The sequence below is a fragment of the Melitaea cinxia genome, chromosome 13, assembly GCF_905220565.1.
Source record: "Melitaea cinxia chromosome 13, ilMelCinx1.1, whole genome shotgun sequence".
In the NCBI taxonomy this organism is placed as follows: Eukaryota; Metazoa; Arthropoda; class Insecta; order Lepidoptera; family Nymphalidae; genus Melitaea; species Melitaea cinxia.
The window spans coordinates 10,461,267-10,470,662 of NC_059406.1; the positions used below are offsets into that span (position 1 = coordinate 10,461,267).

Genomic DNA, 9,396 nt, shown 5'->3' on the forward strand with positions numbered 1-9,396 from the left:
CAAGAGAGTAGGGCCCAGATGGCGTGATAACGCCAATTTCTTGCCTCCATAATGAGGACCAATAAGCCCACTTCAAAAGAGACCATAAGGATAATTTTAATTGGAACGTCCATCTATATGGAAAGAGAAGACATGTTGAAATTTTCAATCTCGAGCTGTCGTCGACTGTGGTAGAATGCGAAGGCGTACCCATATTCCCACTAGTTGCGCTGTGACAGTACACCTAGGGGTTTAGTCGACAAGAGTCTGACATAACTCTCTCTCTTCCCCAGTCGGAGATTATCCATGAGCATTTCCACACACATTTTCTTTTAATTGACAAGAAGAATATTTTACACTAACACATTACAACTTAGAAGATGCTTATGTTTGAAATTTGTATGTTATAGGTATTTGTACTGGAATGTACTGAAAGACCTGGGAAATGTTGCTCGAGACATTTCGAGTTTCTAGACTTTTAAAGCCTTGAGACTTGTCAAACCCAACATGCAATACATTTATGCAAATCTATTTTTATAACCTAAAAATGTGATTTCTTAATGTTGTATTTCTTTAACTAATACCCCGTTCCCAATCTATAACTTTATATGAAAGTTTTGGTTTATAACTTATACACTATTACTAAAAACATATTTTTTTTTGGTTTCTATAATTTGTAATGGAATGCCTATATATAAATTGTAGAAACCAGCAAATATTACAGAGATAATTTTACTAGGGCCCAATCTAGGGAATATTAATAATTTATGATAAGAAGTTTTATAAATTTCAAATGACTAAAGGTATAAATATAAATAAATTAACAAAAAATATTTAATAAATATAATAATAACATTTGGTTTTATCATTCTTTAGCACCACACAAGCATTGTACTTCTAAGTAACTATCACAGAGTTGCACGAAACAAAATTAAAATTTAAGTAGAGATTGTATGAAATTCTTGTCATTAAATTAGTTTAATCACTACTTAAATTTTAATTTCTTTTCATTCAACTCAGCGTATATCTATTAAACATAATAATAAATTTAAATAAATGTTAAAATGATATGTAGTTATAGGAAATATGGGCCAAAAAACAATAATCTGAGGAATGGACAAATCCATATTGGAATTCATGGAAAATCAATTCATTCATTCAGAAATTCATGGACAATTTTATTCAAAATTATGATAATAATTTTAAATAAATTGTAGGAGAAATGTTGATATTTATAATGTAAAATCATATTGTAGTTATTAAACCAATCTTAAAAGTGTAAAGAAATTATAAACAAGCCTCACAAACACATCTCACTAAAATTGAATATTAATCAAAAAACATTTATATTGTATCAGGTCAAAGAGATAAATAGTTTAACAAATAAGTATTAGAAATAAGTTGCTCAAACAACAATTTTAAATTTCTATGCATAAGAAAATCTTGATTCCAAGTGCCACATTTACTTTATACATAGATTAACAATTTTTATGTGATATAAAAAATTTATAACATTGAAAAGCGTACATAGCGGCAGTTACTATTTATCACCAACGGTAGTATGTAATAAATATAGAATTAAAGAAAAAAGTTGTTATACAGCTACGTCCTACAATTAAATTACATCAAATCGACTTTTCAGGCTAAATTTTAATATTATTCATATTGTTTTACAAATTTCAGAACTATAAACGAAATCAAAACAAACACTGATGACATGGTAAACGAGAAAACTTTGTAAAATTTATTTTATACATACTTTTCTTTCACTATTTTTAAGTAATAACTAGAATATTATTAGCTAAACGATCATCCACATATTACTAAAACAAAAGTTTGTTTAAAAAATGTATTAATTTCTTACTCACCAATTCTTGGTCGGGTGACAAGGCCACCGCCATCTTTATGACTGACTTGTCTTTTTTTTATTTATTTATTCAGAGCTGGATTCGAGTTTTTCGCTCTAAGCATGCTCTAAACTGTGTAAACTGATTTGTCTGTTTACACAGTTTAGAGCAGTAAGAAGCAGAGAGTAGCCATGCATAGGCGTTCCTCTCTGTCAAGGTATAAGTCCGAGTGGTCCTACGCATACAATAAAACTAGTTACAGCCGCACTAATCACGACTAAATCTAGTTCTGCGATTGAATCAACGTCCTTATTATTCGCGATAGTATTGTTACCGGTTCGTTTGTAGATAGTTATCCTTAAAAACGGCAAAAGCAAAGGAGGAGACAGACATATTTGAGATTCTGATTTATTTATAATATAATATTGCGAGCTTGATTTTAATATACATAGTTTTATAATAAAATTGCATTAAATTAAATATAATATAATACTTACGAGTATTAACAAATTTTACTAGAATTACTTAGTGTGAACTTCGACCATAATGTTTTATATTACTTTTTACAGGTTTCCTAAAGATCCAAATTTAAGGCATACTTTGATTTTTTTTTATAATAACAGACTGACCTGGACGCCTACAAGAAATAGTGTCGTTTGCTCAAATAATTTCAATACCTTTGACTTTCAAGTGTGGAACTGGCAAGATTAATAATGAGTAATATACCGGCATATACATTTCTTTCTTAAGAGCCATTTCAGAAAAATCGGTAACAATCCGCGAAATTGTAATATTTTGACGTCATTAATCTCAGTGTTGGATGCAATAATGTAATTTATATTCTTGAAATATAATAGAGCAACCTTTGTTATAATCCATAGTCAGATCAGAATTTTGATTTATATTATGTGTATAAAATTATTAACCTTTTCATCAGCCTCCTCCCTGGGTAAACGGTCGCAATGTATACTTTGAAGTCCTACTTTTCAATAACCTCTACGTTGAAACCATTTTAAAAAAATATCATAATATGTGGAATATAATTTTGTTATCCACTATCATAGATTTTTATTCCATTTGTATCTCTATTAAACGATAAAAAAAATTTAAAGTTACGAATATTTTCCAAATAAGTACAATTTTAAAAGCGATATTTCTCTTAGAAAACTAAGAAATTTTAACGAACTATCTTCATCAAAGTAAACTTACATCATTAAGGAATACAAAAAAAATAATTAAAAGATGTAATTATTTTTAATACATTTTATATTAAATAATAAAAAGATAGTATATATTGCCACGCATCAAGCCCGGTAAATCAGTCGAGCGCTAGCGCTCTTAGAGGTAAGGTCCACGCCAAATTCTGCGCAGCCGTCTCTTTCGCTCACACGCGCAAGCGCCTGTTGTTATAGCGGATAAAACGCATTTGATACTTTCATAATAAAATATAAATAAAATAAACATATTACGAAAATGACTGTAAAATAATATAATGATAATTTCTGTAAACAAATGTATAATCATAGATAAAGTAAAAAATATAGATAACGCACCTAGAACAGAAAAGTGAAGCCACTTTTTTAAAGATGTGTGAGTGAGTGAAGTGTTGATACTTTTTAAAAAAAGTCCCTAAAAATTTTATTAAACAATTAATTTAATATAGGTAAAATGGGTATGTGGAAATAAAAACCTGTTTATAGTTTTAAATATATTTACTCCTTTTTTCGATTCAAATTGTTACATAAATCTATTGTAGCCGTGTTTTGATTTATTTAATTATATAAATCTGTGTCAATGAAAACTTGCGTTTTTAAGTAATTGATTATTCCTCTGAGGGGCAAGTTCCTGCTTTAAAGACGTCTAACTCTTTGCTGTAATAAATTGATTTTATTTTAACATTTTTTTTAAATTAAGTTCCCGTTTTTTTAACTTTTCTCTTAGTTTATATTTTCTAGGTGTATCAAAGATTGTATCTTGGTTAAGGACTGATTTAGACTCATCCGGTAGGCCCTAGAACAAAAAATATAACATTAAAATACATAGTAGTAAGTAGCAGTATGTACTTGATGGTACTCTGCGAAGTCCACGTTTTGTGCTGTACATGTCAGCTTTATCAAAATGGTTTGAACAAACCAACTAGATGAGGATGGCTATCGTTGTAGTTCATTTCGGCTCAGTCGTAAAACAGCTACCCATTCATCTCCTATTAAAATATTCGTTGGAAACTAAAACCATGATATTTAGTAGTAAAATATGAGTAATTAATTCACAAATTTAAACAGAAACAAACGAGTCAAAATTTAGGAAAAACGTAAAAATCACACAATAAAAAAAAAAACAATAATGTCGTCCACTTTCTACTTATTTTTCTATGATTGCCTACAATTTACTTACCCGCATTTTGGGCTAATGGAAATAAAAATTACTGGTAACACTCCCTCGGTACGTCATTTCGGGACATCGAAATTATAAGTTCCGAATAACCTCAATATTATTTTGGAATAACAAGAAATATAAAGTTTTGTATGTACTTACGTGTGAAACGATATTTCTTCAGACTTTTTATTCACTTTGGTATTGTTTTTGCATCATTTAATTACATAAGAACGGCATTTTGAAGGCAAAGTTACTGTACGAGGCCCTGTGAGATACTGACGAAAATGAGCGTAGTTTGATGCATATGTGTGCGTGAGCGCGTGTGTTTACTTGAAGGAGCCGAGTTTTGTGGCTTCAGTAACAACAAAGGCCGCGCATTATCTACTTTTTTTACTTGATCTATGTGTATAATTTAATTTTCTTTTCTCACAATATCAATACAAATAGGCATTTCAATCTGTTTGTCTTGTTATTTGTTAATTAATATGTTTGTCTGTGTCGATGTCATTAAATGCTTTTTTATTCATATCGTAAATATTAGATTCATTCGTAAACTGAAAAAACTAAATCAATTTAAAAAAATTGTTTCATAAAATTGATTTTTTTTATTTTATTTTAAATTTATTGACTGTTGTTGTATAACATACTTGAAATTTTTAACAAATTAATTATGTAAAAAACATTTTATACCATAGTTATAATTTTTATTATACATCAGAAAATGATCACGATGGTCGTTTGGTTGCCACACTATACGTACTAGCACAAAGATCGCGCGGCTCGTACGACTCGCGCGATGCGACCAAATTTACCTAAACTTGCAGAGCGTAAAATTGTGAAATGGCTCTTAATGAAAAAAGAAAACCCACAAAAATGTATTCGTTATATTTATAGAAAACTAATCCATTTTAAAAACCAGTAATACAATACAAATATCACTGGTTTTTAAAATGATATAAACATTTAGTTTATTTTTGACTTGATAATTATTGTAGTACATAATAAATAAAGTCCATCTTTATAATAACACCTTACCTTTGTATCACTTTAAAAACCTAAGTTCCCTAACTGAGTACTTGAATTTATCGATAATGCGTATCGACAGTTGTTACAACCACGACTGTAAGCAACTTGTCAGTGTAGTTGCGGCATGTCATTATACTGTAATGACACAGAACGTATCTATGTGTGTGTGAAAAAATGTAAGTGTGTTTTTAATTTAGTATGTGTGAGTTTCGTAGTGACAGACGATTATTTTTGTGTAGGAATTAGATAAAGTCTGCGTGTTGAGGATTTCCCCCCGCAAAAAAAAACAGACAGTTTTGTATCGGTAAAAAATGCTATGACTACTCCCCTCCGTGTTGCTCTTTGTAAAAATTACCGTCTCTAAAACGCAGATCGCCATTTCAAGAATTTTGAAAGGATTCCTAATATTCTCAGCACTATTGTAATTGTAAAACAAATTGCGTATCTAAAATATACAAATTAACAAAATGTTTCAATTCTTCATTTTTTGTTAGGCATTACGCTAAATGTTAGGTATTAACAGTATCATTAAATACACTTATGAACAGTATATTGTGAAATACCAACATTATCCGCTTTTAAAAGCTGTTTGAGTTGATTCAAGAAAGTAAAATATAAAAAGGGGCTGAAAATACCTAAAAAATTCCTACAATGCCCTTTTTGCCTACTGCCAATATTACTGCCAATTAGTATACTGACAATAGACACATAAACATAAGATCTAAAAAGCTAAGTGCTATCTTAATTATAGGCTTTATACGTTAGTGGAAAGGCAATTTTTAGGGGTCGTGATCGAAGGCGTTGTTGGCTTTAGGTCGAACGCACCCATTGTTATTTCACCAAATGACGTCACGCGCTCTCAGATGACATAACGTGGCGTTTTTGCGGGATTTTTAAACAAACAATCTCACAAACAATATGAGAATATCTCACAAACAATACCTGATTTTGAGTACCTAAAAGACTATAAAAAAATAAAATTTTATTTTTATGGAAATTAGTATCCATAAAGATTAATTTAAAACGCTTTCTGAAAATTTGACCGATCCCCTATACATCATCATCATCATCATCAGCTCAGCCTATTGTAGTGGACTGCTGGACATAGGCGCTAGGCCTCCCCAAGTTCACGCCAGACATCACGGTTTTCCGCAATATCCTCTATACAAGTTAAGCCTACTATTATTATTATTATTCTTGAAATGGCTCCCTTACGGATTTGCCAGTATCAGAGTATTTAAACTTTGCTTTATTTAGAGTTATAGTAGGGCAACAAGTTCGGTTCCTATTCCCGCACACAAGTTTGCCTGAAAGAAAAGTTAACTTGCCTAAGACAAAAACACACAAAGATCTATAAATATATAATCGTAAACTACTAGTAACTACGTAAGTAATACTTGGAATAGTTAACTTTTGTTAGATATCTCCATCCCGTTATAATTTTATATTATTTTCAATGAAAGTGCATAAAGAAGTAATAAACGGGGAGAAAACACACATTAATAAGGGTTTTAGGTCAGTAGGACGAGGAATCTCAGGAGGAAGAACATCATACAAAGAGAATCGTAATTTAGGACAAGAAAAAAATATATGTTCTGGAGTGCCTTCGTCTAAACCACATTCACAAATAGAGTAGTCTTTAATTCGTATTTTAGCCAGGAATACAGGTGTACACGAGTGGCCCAACCTTAAACGACATATAGTTGAGGTAACGGCTTTGCTTGCATCGCGATATTTAAAAAACCACGGCTTGACTAATACTGATTCTTGGATGTTAGCACAGTACTTCCCCTTAATGAGGCTACAACGGGACCATTGTTCACCCCAGTCTGAGAGCATGCGGGTTTTGGAAAGGGTAATGAGATCATAGCAGTAAACCCTATATTGACACAATATTCCATATGTAGTTGCTTCCTTCGCATAGTAATCAGCATCTTCGTTGCCTTTGATACCTAAGTGACGAGGAATCCATACCAGTTTGACATGGATCCCCTTTAAGTGACACTTAAAAAGCAAATGCTTTATCTTTAGGACTAGATAGAATTTAACTTTCGATTTAAATTGATTAGAAAGGATGGCTTGAAGTGAGCATTGGGAATCCGAGAGTATAACAAAGAATGATGGGCACTTTTGTATGGACCCTGGTCGGGGCATAGCCAATAAAGGTCTAATGTCTGTTAGCCTATTGCTTATAACCTAAAGTTACTGAAATGAAACAGTTTATGTTATGAATGGACCGGAAATGTACAGTCTGGAACTTTGAAAGTTATATTTTTGGCTCCTACTTTTTCTTGTTAAAATCAATTCTACAATGGAAAAAAAATCATTCTATGCTGTATTTTAGTCAGCTTATCACTTGGGTAATTTACCTTATACTACCAAAATAAACACTTTTATTTTTTTATAATCATTTATTACAGTTACAACTTCCATGGTCTATACAAACTCATCGTCAAAAATGATGTCTTCTAATGATGATAATATAGAGCCGGGGGAATAAATACATCGTGGCGACCAATGCCTAAATACCATATTATTGAAATAATATGGGCACACGCACCGATTGTAATAGCTAACCGGTAATAGCATTTTTTTAAAATATTGCATACATCTGTAAACTGCTCAGCGTTCAATTGTTGAACCATGTTACAGTGATTAATCAAGCCACTCCAATTATTGTTTTATAAATGTTCTATACATACTTTGGCATTACTTGGAACATACAAATTAAACTCACATAGCATATGTACTTTGACACTATGTGATATACGGTAACGTGGATTATTACAATAATTAAAAATACAATGATCACCCCTGTTAGGAGCTCTTCTATATTCTGGAACGTTAATACTTTCTTGTACGGGTTGTTCATCTAGTTCCGGGTCAGGTACAGGAACAAGTGCTTTTTGTTGAATTCTAATATGATTGACTGATCTTTGCCAACAGCGTTGACAAATAGCCCGCTCGTTATTGAATTCGATCTGAAAATGTACGAATTAAACATTAAGGTAAGACAAAATATCAAATAAGGCGTAAGAGAAAGTGTGTGCTATGCGTTGAAACGGCCCCTAAAATACATACATAAATGCATCACTATCACGCTCATAATCCCAAAAGGATTCAGCAAAGCCTTAGGTAACATTTGGTTACACATGTCGCGTACATAAAAGGGGCATCAGACTCAAAAAGTTAAAACTATAATCTATATATATATCTGTATATTGTGTTTGTACTTACTTGGTCCATAGCTTGTTATTGAATATACTCTGCCAACTCTGGTTGTTTGGAGAATGTTTTCTCCTAAAACATGTCGCTGTACAGCTCGATATATAGATCGACGACATAAAACACATTTAAGTCCATAGGCAGTCCTATGATGTCAGGTGTGATATCTTTTTTCTCCGGTAGTTTACCGTGCTCTGTCCATAATAAAAATTGAAGCTTATGATATAAGGTTTCATTTCGTAGGCAAGTGGTTTTTATTGGATATACCGGCCAACTTGACGCATCATTGTTTATCTAAATGGTGCGACTCTATGTAGGATACTGCTTCAAAAATAGCCAAAATCCACCAGTAAAAACAGAAGAATGTGGAGTCAATTTAAAATTTAGTACCACATTAAATCTCGGAATCCACACTGCTGATTCTATACATCCCTCCTGTGTTAATTTTGAGGCATCTGTAAATACATGTATCCAGTCCTTACAAATTTCATTAATTTTATAATTAAACTGGAAGTTAGCGAGGGTGGAACCTTTTTCTATACCAAGATTTAATACAACTTCGGGGACACTAGTGATGGCTTCATATGGAATCTTGTATAAGGGATTCAGCCTACACTGATAAATTGGACAGAGAAGACTGGTCAATTTAAGGAAAGATTTCAATTAACATGGCAGCTCCTTGTGTCTTCAGTAATTAGAAGAAGAAGTAAGTTCAGATAGGAAAAATAATTTCGGAATAAGAGGATGAGAAGAATACTGATATGCTTTGAAAAGAAAACGGTCAGAAAGGTATTGTCTCCGAAACTGAAAAGGAGGCTCCCTACATTCAGTTTGAAGAGCGTTGATTGGAGAAGATCTCATGGCACCAATAATTATTCGTAGCGACTTTGACTGAATCCTATCAGTAATTTTAAACTAGTTTTATTACTGTTTTGAAGTAAAA

The 9,396-nt window shown here is 31.8% G+C and overlaps 2 long non-coding RNA genes across 2 annotated transcripts; both read right to left on the reverse strand.

Annotated features, from left to right (window-relative positions):
- Window positions 1–3,733: 3,733 nt before the first annotated feature.
- Window positions 3,734–4,395, reverse strand: LOC123658845. Its single transcript, XR_006743942.1, has 2 exons — window positions 4,362–4,395; window positions 3,734–3,836 (listed from the first exon to the last, which is right to left on the reverse strand). It is a non-coding gene; the product is annotated as an uncharacterized LOC123658845 (long non-coding RNA).
- A 3,763-nt stretch (window positions 4,396–8,158) lies between these two features.
- Window positions 8,159–8,501, reverse strand: LOC123659066. The gene is made up of 2 exons (XR_006743971.1): window positions 8,466–8,501; window positions 8,159–8,209 (listed from the first exon to the last, which is right to left on the reverse strand). It is a non-coding gene; the product is annotated as an uncharacterized LOC123659066 (long non-coding RNA).
- Between the last annotated feature and the right edge of the window lie 895 nt (window positions 8,502–9,396).